We start from the raw sequence: 18,211 nt of genomic DNA, 5'->3' as shown, positions 1-18,211 counted from the left end.
AGGAGAAGGGGACGACCCAGGATGAGATGGCTGGATGGCATCACGGACTCGATGGACAGGAGTCTGAGTGAACTCCGGGAGATGGTGATGAACAGGGAGGCCTGGTGTGCTGCGATTCATGGGATCGCAAAGAGTCGGACACTACTGAGCAACTCACCTGAACTGAAAACAGAGGAGAATAAGTGAGAAGTAATTTATAAGAAAATTATATGTATTATAGTGCTGGAAGTCCCAGTGAAGTAGCCAGGGGCTTGAACTGAACAGGTAGAAGCGCTATGCAGGTGAGGGCTGTGCACGCAGGTAGACCCAGGTGTGGGCTGTTGACCCCTTGTGTACCGCCAGCATGGGGAGTGAGATGCTGCCAGTACTGATGCTCCAGAAGAATGACCAGTGGGAACCCCCATGCAGAGTCCAGCTCAGTCTTCTCTCAATTTACACTGCATTCCAGGAAAGTTCAGTGTATGTTTAAACCATGCAAAAACCAGTCTGTGTTTAAATGTAAAATAGAGTTGTTTTCTAGGTTAACCGAACTGCTCGTGGTAAGAACCACCAGATATACTCTTGCCTCAGGCTGAAACCGTCTTCCTCTACCCTTTGACCAGGTGCTTCACCTATTCTTTTTTTTTTTTTTAATATTTATTTATGTATTTGCCTGTGTTAGGTCTTAGTTGATGCACAGAAGATCTTCGCTGCAACTTGCTGGGTCTTTTGTTGCGGTGCATGGACTCTCTAGTTGTGGCACGCGGGCTTAGCTGCCCCGTGGCATGTGGGATCCTAGTTCCCTGACCAAGGACTGAACCTGAGTCCCCTACATTGCAAGGCAAATTCTTAACCACCGGACCACCAGGGAGGTCCCTCAAGTCCAAATTGGAAGGTGCTTCCTCAAGTGAACCTTTCTAGCTTCTTCTCAGCAGATTAGTTTTCTTCCAGAGCATTGCGGGCTACTTCTTTATTGTATTTAATATATTTAAGACCATTTGCAAGTGTACGTTTATCTGTTTTCTTTCTATTAATGTCCTCCTCCCAGCTGGATTCTGACACCATGAGGTCTGGACTTGAGACTTTCCTATGGTGGTATCCCCAGCCCTTAACTTGTGCCTGGTATGCAAATATTTGCTGCAGGAATACAATGGTGCTCTTGTCTATCTCCTTTGTTGCCTGGGACTTCTTAGAAGACATTATTGTGCCAAATTTATCTCTGTCCCCAGTGCTAAAGATAGTTCTTCCTTTTATGTGAAAACAGTGGTCAAATATTTAACAAGCAAATAAAAGCAAAAGCACAATTGGGCTTCCAATGTCCTAATGAATGAGCTGAGCACACAGTACGAGGTGTTTCGGTAAATCCTCCAGAAAGTGCTGTCATCCTGGGTCATGCTGAAGTCCTCTTTATAGCTGTGGTTTCAATAGGGAACCTTCGTTTTAACTGTGTTAATAATTATTTGAGCTCTAGCGGTTGTATAACAAACCACCCCAAACCTTAGTGGCTGTGTGTAACGGAGAGCTGGTTGTATCTTATGATTCTGTGGGTTGGCAATCTGGTGGGTGGACTGGCCTCTCCTGTGACCACAGTCATCTGACAGTTTGATGAGGACTTGAGGGTCCAGGTGGCCACACTCAGGCACCCGGTAGTGATCTGGTGTCAGCTTGGGTGCCACAGTTCTCGTTCACATGGACATCTGTCTTCTAAGAGGCTAACCTGGGCCTCTTCACCATTTGTGGCCTTGAGGATCCAAGAAGGTGAAGCAAAGACAGAAGGTGCGAGGTGAAGACTGCTTCCCAAGCTGGACAGCTGTCACTTCTGCCTTGATCTGTTGGTCAAAGCAGGTCACAGATTCACGTGGCCACAGCAGTTCATCACGGGGGCACCGGATCCAGGGGACACATTCACCGGGACGCACAATATAGCAACCCACCACGGCAACCTTTCTGGAGGACACTCTTCCCGTTCCTCGTTCTGGAATCTACCGGGCAGCTGTGGGTCTTTCTTGTAGATGGAGGGTCCTCAGGGACCCTGAGTCTCCCTTCCAAATGTGGCATCTCCCTGTCTGGTCCTGGAGACAGAGTTGGAAAAGATGGAGGAGATTATGTTGAATCTGTTCCTTTCCAGATTTTGTTTGGTTTCATCTGCGGAGCAGGATCTCAGTTTTGCTTTGGTGAAGTCATGATCTCATTTTATTTTCCTGCCATTTGCCTTGTTTCTCTTCCAACTCAACTGCAATAAAAAGTCAAGTTAATGGAGCATTCTGGCTAGTTCTGCAGATTGTACTGCAAAAGGACCTTTGGGTGGAGAGCACTGATTCTGGACCAAGACTCCTTGAGTTAGAATCCTGGCTTTGTCGCTTGCCTGCTATGTGACCTCAGGGAAGCGACTTCACCTTCCTGTGCCTCAGTTTCCACCTCTTAACATGGGGATCGTGATGCCCGAAAGAGTGTGGTGAGGGTGGAGTAAGGAAAGCATCGCAAAGCACTCGAGTGGGCACGGGACAGTCACCACCCCAGACAGCTGGGGCGGAGCCAGGCCAGGCAGATGGTCTCCGGCTTCTACTAAAGATGTGTCTCGGGGTGGGGGCGGGTGGGGGAGGGTATGGGGATGCAAAAGGAGAGGTGGCTTTACTAAAAAGCAGCGTGCAATTTCTTTTAATGTATCTGTGAGACAGTGAAGCCGCCATGTGTGGTTACTTTTGTTCATAACCGCCTCTCATTGCAGCCCTATTACTAGGTATTTGTGCTTTCAGTATAAATTATAAATCTAAACACATGCAGAGTTTGTTTTCCCCCCAAAGCAGATTCCAACCAGCATGAAACCAGCCAATCCAAATAAATTGTGCGCTGAAGCCCATTGTTTCCAGCACCATGTAAACTGTTGGGTTGTAAAGAATTGCTTTGAAGAAGGCACCCCCTTAGTGCCCCAAGCATCAGGGTTCAATTTAGGCTGCGTGTTTCTTTTGAAGAGTTTACTAGAAATCTGTGGCAAAGAAAGACACGCATTGGGGTGGGGGGGGTGCGGTGGGGAAGGTTTTCTTATCAAATTATACAAGATGCATTTACAGGATGTTGTCATAAAAGTGCAAAATAAAGCCACGACCCTGAACTCCGGGAGAAACACAGAATTCCTCAGCTGGGGAAGTCATTCTGGGAATGCGAAGATTGCTTCCAATGTTGTGTTTGTAAGGAAATGACAGTCACCAAGTGGAGACTGTCAGGTCCTCCAAGAAGCCCCGTGGGCACTCACATGTGGAGAAGTATTTACTTAACTGGAGTTGGTTCGGAAAATATTTGACTCCAGAGGGTCCCTCAGGGAGTCTGGAGGGTGTCCGGGATTTTCCTTCAGGTCAGGACAAGGCCTTTGCTAATCCCCCCAACTGATAAGGCGCCCTGATTTTTAGGGTGGATTTATTCCTCCGCTGAAGCAAGCTTTATGGCCCTGGCTGAGGCCAGAGGGGGAACCTGTCATTTCAGAGCCTTGCCCAGCTCTAGAGAGCCAGCCTCTAGCTGACAAATCCGTCGAGCTTGTCACTGTGGACCAGAGCTGCCAGGAACTGGACTCTGAGTCAAGATGGGAGCGGAGAAGGCATTTGCTCGATGATAGATAGGAATATTTACCTCCAGGAAGAATCAGCAACTGGATGCTCTCTTTGGTGCCAAAGGGTTGATAAAAGAGGAGAGCTGTGATCCTACTACACAAGGGGAGACCCTTTCACCATCCCAGACTCTGTTCCTTGTGTCTGCAGGAGGCTGGGGATTTGGGAAAGGGGTGAGTTCAAAAAAGCTCAGCTAGAAGTGAGGCTCCAGTCGGGCTTTTCCATGAAAATTAGACAAAAGGATTTGATCCAGCCATCATTCATAAAATCCCTTCTCTGCTCTGGCCTCTGAGTGTGCAATGGTGTGCAAGGCAGCCGGGGAGGAAGGAGATGCTGTTGACGACTACAACCACATCTATGCAATAGGAGCCGGTTGCACGCCAGGCAGGGCCTACGCACTTTACAGATAAGGTTTCAGTGCGTCTCGTATTAAAGTGCGTGTGAATCACTTTGGGATCCTGTGAATCTGGTTCAGAAGGCTGGGGGTGAGGCCTGGGACTCTGCACTAACAGGCTTCCAGGTGGTGCCTCATCCTCTGGTCCATAAGACAACAACCCAGTGAGGCTCTGTAGAGTTATTGCCATTTTACAGATGAGGAAACGGAGACATCAGGTGACTTGCCCGAGGTCATTCATGTGCGAAGGAGAGGAGCCAGGACCGGACTCCAGGGCCGTGTGCTCACCCAGCTCTGCTGTGATAAGGCAGCGGGGCTGCCGGGCAGAGGGGCTCCCCGACAGATTGGGGCTTCAGAGAATATTTTGGAGAATGTGGCTCCTCAGGGGGTTCCAGCAGGTTAACAGTTAAGGTATCAACCAGGTAAAATCCAGGAGGGCAGGGGGAGATAGCCCAGGGGTGAGAGTTCTGCTGGGGAAACCACAGGAGACAGGGCCCGGGGTTGCCGAGGAGGAGAGGGGTAGAGTCCCAGACGCCGCAGGGCCCCCAGGCACAGCTCTGATGTTCCCCCAGGGCTGGAAAACAGAGGTTCTCTAGAAGGATCGGCAAACTTTCTGTTGACTCATCCTGCCCTGGTGACACTTCCCTGGGCGTCCCCTTCATTCTCGAAGGCAGGCTGCGGGCGAGGAAGGGCCCTGCCTCGATGAAGGCGGGCTGCAGGCGAGGAAGGGCCCTGCCTCGGTGCCCCGCCCACCTGGTACTTGCTACCAGGGCTGAAATTAGCACTTGGCAGCGTAGGTTTCTGTTTGCACGTCCGTCTCCTACCGGAACACTTCCTCCTTCTTCATTTCTGTCCCTGAAAGCCTCAGCGTGGCACGTGGGGTGAGAGCACCTGCCCTGCTGACTCAGACGGGTTGGGAAGGAGAAATGGTCTGACAGCATGACCAACACGGCGCCCTGGAAGGTGGGTGCCTGTGGGGGGCTGCAGAGGGGATTCTGGAGCAACGGGGAGGAGTGTGGTCACTCAGCGACTTGGGAGGGTCCTTTAGAGTCATCATAGGTCTCCCTGCCAGACTACCTCTGAGCCCAGCGTCTCCGAAATGCCAGCAACTCAGCACCACCTTGGCAACCTGGTCATATCCATTTGCCACATGGGCCCTTGTGTACTAAATATTTTTCTTTACATCGATTTACTTTATCACCTAACATTTCTTTTCTGGGTTCATAGTGTTAGTTGCTCAATCAGGTCCGACTCTTTGCAACCCCATGGACTGTAGCCCACCAGGCTCCTCTGTCCATAGAATGCTCCTGGCAAGGATACTGAAGTGGATAACCATTCCCTTCTCCAGGGGATCTTCCTGACCCAATGATCGAACCCGGGTCTCCTGCCTTGCAGGCAGATTCTTTACCAGCTAAGCCACCAGGGAAGCCCTTGGGTTCATAAAATATATTTAAATGAACTTTCAATTTTATTTACTTGCTTTTCTTTCAGTTTTATTGAGATATAATTTACACATAGCACCATATAAGTTTAAGGTCTACAGCATAAGATTTGACTTACATACATCGTTAAATAATGATGCAATAACTCCAGTGAGCATTCATCATCTCATATCGATACAAAATAAAGAAAAAGAAAAAAAATACTTTTTTGCTTGTAATGAGAGCTCCTAGGAGTCACTCTCTTGACAACCTTCTCAGGAAGGTACAGCAGTGGTGATTATATTAATTGTGTTCTACATTACATCCCTAGGACTTGTTTATCTTTTTTTTGAAGGGTCGCCAGTTGAGGAGCGCTGGCTCTAGGGCTCGTGGGCGTCTATAGTTGCGTCTCCCGGGCTCCAGAGCACAGACTCAGTCCTAGTGGCATGTGAGCTGCACAGCATGCGGGATCTTCCGGGATCAGAGATCGAACCTGTGTCTTCTGCTTTGACAGATGGATTCTTTACCACTGAACCAGCAGGGGAGCCCCCTTATTTATCTTGCAACTGGAAGCTTGTACCTCTGGACCACCCTCATTCCAATTCCTCCCTCCCCCCAAATCCCCACCTCTGGTATCCACAAACCGGACGTTTTTTCTACGACTTTGATCATTTTTTGAAGTGTGATTGACTTACAACATTATGTTAGTTCCTGTTATATGACACAATGATTTGGTATTTCTACACATTACAATGTGATCACCACTAAACTTTCAATCTTAGACTAGTTTGAAATTTTCAGAAAAGTTGCGAAGATGGTGCAGAGAACTCTTACATATATTGCACCCAATTTCTAATTGTCCCCCTTGTCGTTGTCTTACATTGCTATGGTTCATTTGTCATAACTAATGACCCAATGTTGATGCAACATTATTAACTGACATCTGTGTCTTATTAAGATTTGTTAGAGTTGCCCTTATCTGATGGACTCCCTCTTAAACTTAAAAAAGTTAAAAATAGGAAAATGAAAGACAGTGGAAAACCACGATCACCTGGCAAACAGGATTCTAGCTGGATGCTGTTGTCTCATGGCTGACTTAAGCTTGAGGCCTGCTTTCTCTTTGTCCAAAAGGGATGTTAGTAGAGGGCAGAGGTGTTAAAGATGGGTTAGTACGAAGCTGAGACTCTCCCAGGCCAAATGGGATGCGAAGAGAATTGCCACAGAAGTAAAATGGCATTGGCACTGTAGAGTCAGTGGGACTGCTCCGTGCCCACTCTGGGTGCCACCTGGAGTCATCTCGGTCACTGCTCCATGTGAGCCTCCCCTTGGGAACTGCCAACCCTCACATGGCTAGAAACACCAAGTCTGAGGCTGCGGGCTTCCCAACCTGGGGTGTCCTTTCTGCCCTGGAGGACAAGGTGGAGGGGCTGGGGCCTCCACTGGCCCAGGGCTGTGGGGACATCATCTGTCTTCTTTATAGTAATGCCCCAGCTGAATCCCCAAAGCCTGCAGGCATTAGACAAGGGAGGCATAGAGAGCTTTCTGGAGAATTCCATTGCATCATAGCACGTGGGAAGGAAATACCTTGCATGGCGTCAGGCCTGCTTGCCCATTGCATGTGAGACGGCTTGTGTGAGTGGTCGGTGAGCAAGAGGGCTGAACTGAAACTGGGCTTCTCGGCAGCCCTTGTCTCGGTGAACCGTCAGAGCTCGTTCATGTTCATTCCTTTAGAAGGCTTCACACTGGTTTTCGTGGTCCACGACTTGCAGTAGGTGACATTGTTTCTTGAAACCAAGTCATTACTTTTCAATCCAGCACTTTGCTTTCAGATAGAGATCTGCTGGCCTCCTTTCCGGGAGACCAAAGCCAGCTCTGGAGTAACCCGGACAGCTCCCTGGCTCTTAAGGAATTTTACTCAGTGGAAAGTCACTTTCAGTTCTGGGTCCCAACACCTGACTGGATGAATGTATGCTAAGTCGCTTCAGTCATGTCTGACTCTGTGACCGCATGGACTGTGGCCTGCCAGGCTCCTCTCCGTGGGATTCTCCAGGCAAGAATACTGGAGTGGGTTGCCATGCCCTCCTCCAGGGGATCTACCTGACCCAGGGATTGAACCCACACCTCTTACATCTCCTGCATTGGCAGGCAGATTCTTTAGCACTAGTGCCACCTGGGAGAGGTGATCAAAGTGAGCCGTTTGCAGAATTTCTGGGTTCACTCCTCAGGGCTGACGTTTAGTTCTTGGCTGACAGATTGCAGAATTCTGTGAGTTAGTCCGAGGAGGCCAACGGATGGAGGAAATTTTCTCCGAGTATGGGGTGCCGTGTTGCTGGTGAAGGAAGCTGGTTGGGACAGAGATAATCGATAAATCCATCTCACTTTTTGAAATGAAGCTACTGCAGGTATGAGCACCACCCTCAAAATCTGCCTCTCCCCCTTCCCAGAGGTAATGACTCAGTGAAGTTTGTATTCTTCCAGACTATTTTCCTGGCTTTATATGTGTTTCCATAGCATTTCATTTTATGTGTGTGTAAGGGTGGAGGGTTGCAAACCAAGCTTATATTGACTGTATCATTCTGATCGCCTTTTCAATCACAAGTTGGGTCTTGAAGACCCCACTCCATTGTTACATACAGATGTAGCTCACCCTTGCCTTGGATTCTTGCATATTCCATTTAATCAGTCATTTTTTTTTGGATGGATATTTCTGACATTTCTTATGATAAACGTGTTTTTTTTTTTTCTTTTTTAAGCGGACATCAATGTGCACGCCTCCTTATGGATGTGCATCAAGTAATGTTCTGCCTGGCAGGCTATGCTTCTTTCTGGTTTTCAAAGTTATCGCCAAATTACCCATCAGACTATCTGTGTGTGTCTCTGTGGAGAGGGGTGTCCGTTCCTCTTCTTTGAGTTTGTTTATTCCCGCTGTCTTGTCTGCAGTGGCTGCAGGGTGGCAGGGAGCCAAGGGGTCCAGAGAGAAATTCATCTCTAGGTGTTAGAGTCTGGGAGGCACCACAGGGGTGTGTGTGGGGGGTGAGGGGGTGGTCTCCGTGGTGGCGTCAATGGGGGCTTTGTTCCCAGGTCCATCCCTGAGCGGGATCCCAAACCGAGGTGCACCGAGGTGACCAAACCAGCCGTGGACCATGTCTGGACCCCACTCTTGACTGGCAGACACTGTCAAGTTCATAGGAATTCCACATACATGTAATGGGTGGGGAGGGGGCCAAACCCTGAAATAATTAGGTTGTAAATAAGGAAAAGAGGCAGTAAAAGAGGCTGACCACTAAGTGTAAAGACGTGAAGGGAAAAGGCCATGCTAATTCCCACCCAGGGAGAAGTGGGAGGTGTGAAGGGGGATGGGGCTTGAGGGGGGAAGCTGGACTGGGGATGCGGAGTGCGCAGAGTCTGATCCAGGACAGAGGCGGGGGAGGGGGATGGGAAAGAGGGGAGAAAGGAAGGAGACTGGGGGGGGGGACCGAAAGTGGCAAGGTAAGGGGGGCGAGGAGAGAGCGGGAGGGGGAGGCTACGTCCGGTCTGTTTGCCATTAGCACCGAAGCCGGTGCCGAATGAGTAAGCAGAAACTTCCAGGCGTCCCCGCAGCCCCCCTCGGAGGCCAAGCAGAAATCAGACGCTCCGGTGATTAACCGTGGCGAGCTCAGGACACGACCACAAGCGCCGCGCAAGCTTGAAATTAGCTGCCTCCCCCGGCCCCCTTGCCAAGATGGGAGCGAGGGCCGGGCCGTGAGGGGTGGGGGCCCCGCCTGCTGGGGGGCCAGCATGGAACTCTCCCCGGCGGAGCTCAGAGCGACACCGGCGGGCGATCGGCCGCGGCCAGAGCCGCAGGCGGCATCCGGGGGGGACCGGGCCGGCCGGGGGGCCCCAGGCAGGCTTCCTGGAACCCCGCTCCGCGGCCGCCTGCACCCTGACCCGGCCCGATAAGAGCCCGGTCGCGCTATCGGAGCCCGGGGAGCGCCGGCCCCGCGAGGGAGGCCGGGCCGGGGGTCCTCCGAGGCCATGTTCTGAGCGCACAGCCTCCTCTCCTGAGCCCCGCGCCAGTGGGAGCCGCCGCTCGCTCGTCTCAGCGATAAAGAAAGTCGAGCTGCCTCCTGGGGGGACGGGGCGACTCCGGCAGAGAATGTTCGGACCTGCCGGGTGGTGAGTGTGGACCCGACTCGGGTGGGAGGGCGGCGTGTCCAGCTCATCCCACCTGGAGCTCCGCGAGTCCTGAGGCTGAGATGGGATCGCTGTGTGGCCTTGGGCAAGTTCTTTCCCCCACTCCGGGCCTCCCTTTGTCCATCCCTAAAATGAGTGGTTGAAGGAGGTCGTTTTTAAGGGGGTCTTACTATGACTACTATTTTTTCCTTCTTCTGGTTTTTGACTGTGCAGCAGGCTTGCAGGATCTTAGTTCCCCAACCAGAGACTGAACCCTGGGCCCTTTCAGTGGAAGTACAGAGTCCTAACCACTGGATGCCAGGGAATTCCCTATGACTACTATGTTTCGTGGGTCTGCCGCGCCAGGCGTTGTGCCAGGCATTGATGAAGCTTCAGCCCGGAGAATCCCCTCCAGCCCCGGGGCAAGATAGAGATTCTTATTACTGTTATCCTCATCGTACACTGACAAAGGAAGGCTCAGAGAAATGAAGTGACTTGCCCGAGGTCACACAGCTGGTTGGCAGCAGAGATGGGAATCAGATCTCGATCTTTCTGACTTGCCTCTTGCTAAGCTCTGTACCTCCAGGAGTAGCTGGGACTTGTGTCCTCTGTGTTCTCTGAGTCTGTGATGATCCCAGAGAGCAGAAGTGAAGGAGAGGAAGTGTGTGTAGGAGGCAGGCAGAGGGACCGGACAGGAGCAGCCATAGGCCGACCAGCCTTTGACTCTTCCGAGGGTCTGTCAGCCCGGGGATGGGCAGGGACTCCTGGCTTGAATGCAGAGGGCCTGATGCCCCTTGCGGTATTTGCTGCCCTGTTACAGGAGGCTCCCGGGGCCGTGAGAGAAGAGGGTTAATGTCAGGCAGGGGTGGAGAGAGCTGGGGGTGGGGAGGGTGGCACATGTCTGTATGAGTTTGTGTTCCAATTTTATTTTGCCTTTTCAAAAATCTGTTTCGAATCATTCTGGGCTCCCACTGCTCCTCTGGACCAAACAGAATTGTGAAACACATACAGTGCTTTCCACATGCCTCCCTTGGGGGAATCACGTATTCACATCATCAGAGGCTACTTGCATATGCATCCCAGCAGCTGTGATGGCAGCAGCCGAGAGATAAGATGCAGATAAAGCCAGCGAGTGTCTCTCTGGCACCGACAAGGAGGAAGCACGTTACATCGACGAGGGCTGGGAAATCCATGGCCAGGCCGTGGCAGGTGGGAAGTCCCTCGGGTGTCTGGCATCTGGGCAGAGCTGGAAGTCCCAGCACCCAGATGTGGCCTCCTCTTTCTTCTTCTCTTGGAAAATTCCATCCCACGGCAGCTCTGTACTCACTCCTTTTCTTTCTGGGTCTGGCCCAAGCCCTCTGCCCTGGGCTTGACTGGAGACCCCACTGGCGCTCCTTGCTCAAGAGTGACCAGCTTGTCCCAGGAGATTCCCCTCAGTCCTGGGCAAACCCGGATGGTTGGTCACCCTACGCAGTTCTGCCCTTGATTTTTTTTTTCCTTTGCAAGTTTGAGCTAGTGACTCGCTTTCTCCCATCTGTAAAACAAAAGGATTATTTTAGGAAATCTTTACAATCTCTTTGCAACTCTAAAATGCTGTGACTCTGGCTGGAGAGAGTCAGAACACTCAAGTTCTAAATGTGGGTGAGACACAGGCATAAAGAGGAGGAAAACCTCCCTGTGAATCCCCCAGCGCATCAGGGAATGTGCTAGAGGAGGCTGGAATTCAGACGAGCTTGAAGAAGTGACTTCTGGCCGGCAGCGCCCAGTGACTGCTGTCAGTGAGAACAGTCCTGGGTATCCACATGCTTCAGAAAGGTGTGCGTTCAGTTGCTCAATCGTGTCTGACTTTTTGCAACCCCGTGGAGTGTAGCCCGCCAGGCTCCTCTGTCCATGGGACTCTCAAGGCAAGTGGGTTGCCATTTCCAGGAGTCTGGGAATCTTTCAGACCCACAGATCGAACCCTCAACTCTTGCGTCTCCTTCGCTGAGTGCCTGACCTGCTGTGGGTTCCTCCCCCGTCTGGGACGTTTTCAGCTGTGTGGCCTTTGCACGCGGTGTGCTGGAGCCAGCTTGGCCCGACTCGTGAAAACCAGTTGTCAGATTTTTAGGAACTTGGTGAACTCATTGGTAAACAGAGCCATTATTACAAACTATGTAGATTTATAATTAAATAAATGATATTAAAAATAGAGGTCGTAGGTACTCAAAACTCATCACTTTCCATTTTTTAAAATGCTGCCTGGTTACTGATACTGGTGTTCCTGGGGATATTTGCATTCTGTGTGTCTATCTGGGGGAAATACTCCAGTACGCTATTGCAAATCTCTTCCCAATTCCATTTTTTTTTTGCGACTTCAGGTTGGTAGCCTGAAGTTGGCCATGGGTGGGAGTAATGACACTAAGGGAAGTCGCAAACAGTACAACTCAGGGCTTGTTTTGTTAATTATCTAGGTCAACAGGCAAAATGACCTAGACAAAGGAAGGGAAGGAGAAAAGGTTGGTGCAGATTGAACAGAAGTGTGTTATCTCTCTGCTTGGTACAGTGGGAATAGCACCAAAACCCGAGGAAGTTGCTCACTTTGTTGACAAGCCAGGAAAGCGCCAACCTGCTCTCTGCTGTATCCTTTTTTCTCACTCCTTAGCGTGAAAGCAGGTATCAGCCAACGTTCTGGAAGGAACTACAGTCGCTCATCAATTATAACCATAGGCTGACAATAGATACAGGAGTTGAGGGGCAAAAATCTATAACAACGTCCTGTGTGAGTCCACTTTAGTATATGAAATTTACGGGAAAGGGGACATCGTACATTTTGTTTAGCTGTAAGTTGTGTGTTACACAGCCTTTGTGTCAATACAATCTATAGCAAACCTGAGTATATATGTGTTCGAGTGTGTAAATGCATAGATTTGTACACACGTGTGCATGTGCTTACACACACATACACTTTCCCCCGGAAAACTGGTTGTTAAAACCTTTACCCACACACCGCTGGCCCCGCCACATCTCTGCTTGTGCCCAGGGTCTTCGAAATCTTATGGACCATCCTGAGAGATCGTGCTCAGCTCTCACCCAGAGGGATTCAAACTCCAGGCAGCGGGCCTTGGATACAATTCCTCAGCTTCTCCTTCTGGCCTCAAGCAAACCAACAGCCAAACTCCTCTCTCCGGCCCTAAGTGCTGGAATGGATGCAGTGACTGGGAGGCGCAGAGGGTGTCGTTGGCATCAGCTGCCTCCAGGGTCCCAGCTCGCGCAGCAGGAAGGCCCCGCTCCCCGCATCCTTGGTTCCCTCATTCATGCCCCCCTACATCTGCGGGGTGTTTCCAGGTCGCCTCGGGGGCAGCTCCTTGTAAATCCCATCCCATTTCAGGTCTCACTCCTTCCATCCTTGTTGTTAATGCACAACACACGATTCTCTAATCAAAAGGGCGTCTTGGATCGCGGAGGAGGAACAGCTAAGCCAAACCTGTAGGGAAGTTCAGACCACCTTCTATTTTTAGAAAGCCTCGGAGCCAGGTGGGCTCTTTCCAGTCTCCCAGGCCGGCAAGCACGAAAGGAAAATATTTTTCATTCCCCTGCTCCGCCTTCTTAGGGTCCCAGCCAAGGAGGAGGCCCAGGTGGGGACACTGGCCGCCTCAGAGAAGCGAGGCTTGGATGGCAGGAAGTGAGCCCTGCCCGCAGCAATTTTAAAAAGAACTAAAACCAGTTTTTTTAAATTTTTTTAAATTTTGCCTGTAGCAACAGCAATCCTGAGTTTAAATCTCAGTGGGTTCCACTCCAGGCAACCTTTTCCAGACCGTCCATTCACTCACGTGCGTGTGTGTGTGTTAGTCGCTCGGTCGTGTCCGACTCTTAGTGACCCCCATGGATTGTAGCCCCCAGGCTCCTCTGTCCTTGGGGATTCTCCAGGCAAGAATACTGGAGTGGGTTTGCCATTTCCTCCTCCCATTTCCTTCCTGACCCACGGATTGACCTGCATTGCAGATGGATTCTTTATCACTGCACCTCCTGGGAAGCCTATATTCACTCACATATGTGATTTTAATTTTCAAAGATGAGATCATTCTTACATTTTATTCTGCATTCTTTTTTCACTTGACGATACACCTTGGGTGTTTTTCCCTGTTAGCACAGGAAGACCTGAAGCTTTCGATGCCTGCCCCCAGGAGGACTGTGAGAGGGGAGCTATGGTGACAACCATATCTCTGTTTTCACATCAGGTCTCAGACTTTCTATTAAAAAAATTATATATTTTTATTATTTATCTGGTTGTGCTGGGTCTTAGCTGCAGCCCACAGCTTGCCTGATCTTCAGTCTTTGTTGGGGCATGCAGAACTCTTTTTTAAATTAATTTGGCTGCGTTGGGTCTTAGTTGCTTTCGTTGTGGCTTGTGGGCGCTGCATGTGGGCTCTTAGTTCCCCAAGCAGGGATCGAACCTGTGTCCCCTGCCCTGCAAGGTGGATTCTTAACCACTGGACCACCAGGGAAGTCCCATGTCTCGAACTTTCTTGACCGCTGAACACACAAATAGAGCCCAGCTGCTTCCATTTCTCAGTTAAAGTGCGCGGGGCGCTCTGCAGAAAGAGACAGGCAGTGGAACTTCCCTCACCAAAGCCGAAGTGTCCCAAGAGGCGAGCCTGCTGTTTGCCAACCCAACCCCTCAGCCAGCGAGAAACAACCAGAGGCGACAGGAGTTCCCTCTAGGCAGTTCCACTTTATTGCCACAAACTCTTGGTTTATATACGCCAGCAAGGGGTTTTGCGACGGACTTTCTATAGTTGCACCAATCACGTTAAAGGTCAAATTGTAATATGCCATAGTTGCACCAATCATGTTAAAGGTCAAACAATATGCCACAGTTGCACCAATCACATTAAAGGTCAAATCTTAATATGCCATAGTTGCACCAATCACGTTAAAGGTCAAGTCGTCATGCGCTTCATTGTAACAGGAGTCTATGGTGATCATGCGCTGTCCACGTGCGCGGAATTGAGCCAATCAAAAGTTTTAACAAAAACTTAGGCTGCGCCCTCATCTCTTCCGCCAGGCGCCATCTTAGCTCTAAACTGCAAACCTAGCCCTTCTTTTTCAAGGTTTCCCATTTAGGGCCCCACATTAAAGGACACTCTGTTGGCCCCACCGTCCGCCTGTCTCTGGAAGCTGACCGCTCCCCTCTGCCCCCGCGGCCACCGTCTCTTTCCTCTCTGCTGTGGTTGCCTCCTCCCTGATGCCTCTGCCTCCCCGCTTGCCTCTCTGACGGTCTGTTCTGCACCTGCAGCCAGCAGGCTCTTGTTCAAAGGAGATCGGATCCCGCCCCTCCTCTGCTCAGGGCACCTCCTCCCCGCCAGCCTGGCTCCCCCTCACCCGGCGTAGAAGGCTGAGTCCTAACCAGGGCCACCAGGCCCCAGAGAATCTGGACCTCATCTCCCCTGCCCGCCCCGTCAACGAACTCGCTGCCGAGTACGGTGCTGAGCACAGTGTGGCCTCAGGACCTTTGGCCTCACCGCCCCTTCTGCCTGGGACACTCATTCTCCAGATTGCCACATGGCTCCCTCCGTACCTCTTGCCATCATCTAACACACGATACATTATTTTTCTTTTTCAAGATATCTTCTGCTTGAGGGGCCTCCCTGGTGGCTCCGCGGTAAAGAATCCACCTGCCAGTGCAGGAGACACAGGTTTGCTCCCTGATCTGGGAAGATCCCAAGTGCCGCAGAGCAACTAAGCCCGTGCGCCATGATTCCCGAGCCTGTGCTCTGGAGGCGGGCAGCCTCGGCTACCAAAGCTCGGCAACAAGAGAAGCGGCAGCAAGGAGAAGGCCGCGTGCCGCAACTAGAGGGTAACCCCCGCTCACTGCAATTGGAGAAAGCCAGAGCGCAGCAACAAAGACCCAGCACCGCCAAACAGACACAATTATTTTTTTTAATAAAAATGTGAGTTTCCTGAGGACAGGATTCTCTCTCTCTGTTTTTTCCTCGTTTTGTTCAGTGCTGTATCTGTCCCATAGCAGGCACTCAGTTAAGACTTATGGAAATATTTGCTTGCTTCTGCGTTGACCGGCAGTCTTTACCACTGAGCCCCCAGGGAAGGCCTCAGGCCTCCAGATGTGGGTTCAAATCCTGGATCCCTTGTCAACGTGCTGTGTGACTCTGGGCAAACTATTGCACCTCTCTGCACCTCTAGAATGCAAGAGCGCTCTCTCCCAGAAGTCGCGTGAAGCGTTCCATGGTTCTCCTGCCGTTATTGTTTCCTGTTGGGTCGTATGTGCGTTCCTGCAGCATCCCTGGAATCCTCTCATTGGCATAAGGAACCGACAAGGCTCATCCTTGGAGCTGAGTGGGAATCAATTCCACCCAAACCAGTGTTGGCAAATCCGGACATGAGGTGGCCCCCAAAATGAAAATCGCTCAGTCGTGTCCTGCTCTTTGCAACCCCATGGACTGTACAGTCCGTGGAATTCTCCAGGCCAGAATACTGGAGTGGGTAGCCTTTCCCTTCTCCAGGGGATCTTCCCAACCCAGGGATCGAACCCAGGTCTCCCGCATTGCGGGCAGATTCTTTACCAGCTGAGCCACCAGGGAAGCGCTGAGGTGCCCCAAAGCCAGTGGCGACTCTTGGGCAGAGCGAGCAGGGGCTGGGCCACAGGAGGGCAGATGTCCACTCCAGGCTGGGCTGGTTTGGCCGTTGACCTTGGTGACCATTTTATGGCCAGAGAGACTGTCCAGGACGAGTGGTGACCAGCACTGGTCTCTGGCCTTATCCACGTGAGGCTGACGGCTGTGCTCGGGCCGTTGGACACATACGTCTGGAATACCTATTCCGAAGGGTAATTCCCAGGGAGAAAGCGTGTTTATACTTTTCTTGGGGGGAAAATTCCATTTCTGTTGCCAATCAGTTCCGCTTGAGAACAGCTTTTCTCAACACCAGCGTGTTGGCCGCCCAGGCTCGTGTTCTGTGGATGAGCTCAAAGCGGGGGGAAGAAAGTGACTTTTCTTTCCTTCTTGCACCCCCCAACCGTGATACCCAGCTGCTAGTGTTGAAAGGGGTCCTGTAGCTCACTTAGTTTTTTTTGTCATGCTGACTCCAGGAAAGGCTATAAAAACCATCAGTGGGCCCTACTGGCCGTAACTGGCTGGAGGGGAAGTTAGCAACCCCAGTGGCTGAGTTATCAGAAGCTGGTTGAGACGAGGATGCTTCAGTCAAGCCTCTTCTCCTTCCACCTGGGCCCCAGCAAGGCGGGGGCTGCTGAAGGGAGTTTGTTTGTCTGTCTTTCTTCCCGGCTCCCAAGAGCTGCAGGGGCTCTTGGCAAGATGGAGCAGCTGGGAGGCCGTGTCGTGGGCTGGTCCCCTGAGGGCCTTCGACCCCCACTGCCCACACCAGAGCCCAGCTCTGCTGTAGCCACAAGCCGTGGACTTGAGGTCCTGTGGCCTCAGTTTCCCCATTTTTAAAGTGATGGTCGTGGTCCTTCCTCCTGAGATTGCTGTCGGGACCACACGAGTGGCTCCACTCGGAGGAGCCCCTGACTGCACGTAAAGCCCTTCCTAAACGTCAGCTTTAAAGTTTAAAATGTATTTAGCTGTGGCTGCACTGGGTCTTTGCTGCGGCGCGCAGGGCTCTCTGTTGCTGTCCACAGGCTTTCTCGAGTTGCTCTCTAGCTGCCGTGCGTGGACTTCTTCTTGTGGTGGAGGCTTCTCTATTTTCAGAGCTTGAGGTCTAGGGAGCGAGGGCTTCGTGGGTGCCGTGCACAGGTTCAGCTGCCCCAAGGCATGTGGGATCTTAGTTCCTGGACCGGGGATCAATCCAGCGGCCCCTGAATTGGCAGGTGGATACTTACCCACTGGGGAAGTCCCTAAACGTCAGTTTTTATTACTGACTCAGGACCCTCCCATTCTTACTCCACTGACACTCGAGGCGTGTGTGGTTGTCCATTGTATGTTAACCCAGTCCCCTGTTGATAGACTGGTGATCGGTTCCAGTCTTTTGTGATTTCAAATCATGCAGCATTGAATCACCTGTAGCTTTGTGTACCTACTTCTCCCCTAAGGTATGTGAACCCCACAATAACCTTGTCTCTGGACTTTCCTTCCCAGGGCCTGTAGAATGAGAGGCGTGTGGACGAAGGGTCAGCCCCAGCCTGGCATGCAGACAGGCCTGTGGGACAGGGCAGGGTCGGGCCCTCTTGAGCCATCCAGCCCCCATGATCCTGGCCAATGCCCAAGGTGGCCTGGAGAGAAGAAATCTGTGCCATGCAGGCTCTGCCCATCTTTTGCGATCCTCTTCCTCCAGGAAGCCCCCTGGGATCTATGTTCTGACACTCGTGACTGTCTCTGGATGGATTTAGTACCATGGTGTTCTGCTCCCTTTTGAGGAGGGCAAGGCCTTAAGAGGAGGAGTCAGGAAGGCCCGACTTCTTAGCCCTCCACCCACGTAACTCCTGGGGCCTCCGTGTCCTCTTCTGTGTGAACCAGATAATAACAATAATGATAGCAACTCCTCAGAAAGGTCTTGGGAAGTCTCAACAACATAACATTGGTGGAATGTTTGACCCTGCGTTGGTCCCGAGAAACACAAGCTTGGGCTAGGAATGTCGCCTGCGGGAGGGTCCAACTGCCTGCCCACTGGGCTGTGGGCACTTGCAGCCAGTGGTGTCCAGTCTGGAACCGAAT

The 18,211-nt window shown here is 51.4% G+C and overlaps 1 protein-coding gene across 3 annotated transcripts in view; it reads left to right on the top strand.

Annotated features, from left to right (window-relative positions):
* The first annotated feature begins 9,295 nt into the window (after window positions 1–9,295).
* RIPOR3 (RIPOR family member 3) overlaps window positions 9,296–18,211 on the top strand; it is a 73,082-nt gene continuing 64,166 nt past the window's right edge. For all 3 annotated transcript variants that reach the window (XM_052651013.1, XM_052651012.1, XM_052651011.1), the window contains exon 1: window positions 9,296–9,551. The gene's annotated coding sequence lies outside the window, so the exon portion shown is untranslated. The remainder of the gene's footprint in view (window positions 9,552–18,211) is intronic.

Source organism: Budorcas taxicolor, chromosome 13 (genome assembly GCF_023091745.1).
Source record: "Budorcas taxicolor isolate Tak-1 chromosome 13, Takin1.1, whole genome shotgun sequence".
NCBI classification, from domain to species: Eukaryota; Metazoa; Chordata; class Mammalia; order Artiodactyla; family Bovidae; genus Budorcas; species Budorcas taxicolor.
Note: the sequence above shows the minus strand (reverse complement) of the source record. Positions and strands in the feature narration are given on the sequence as shown.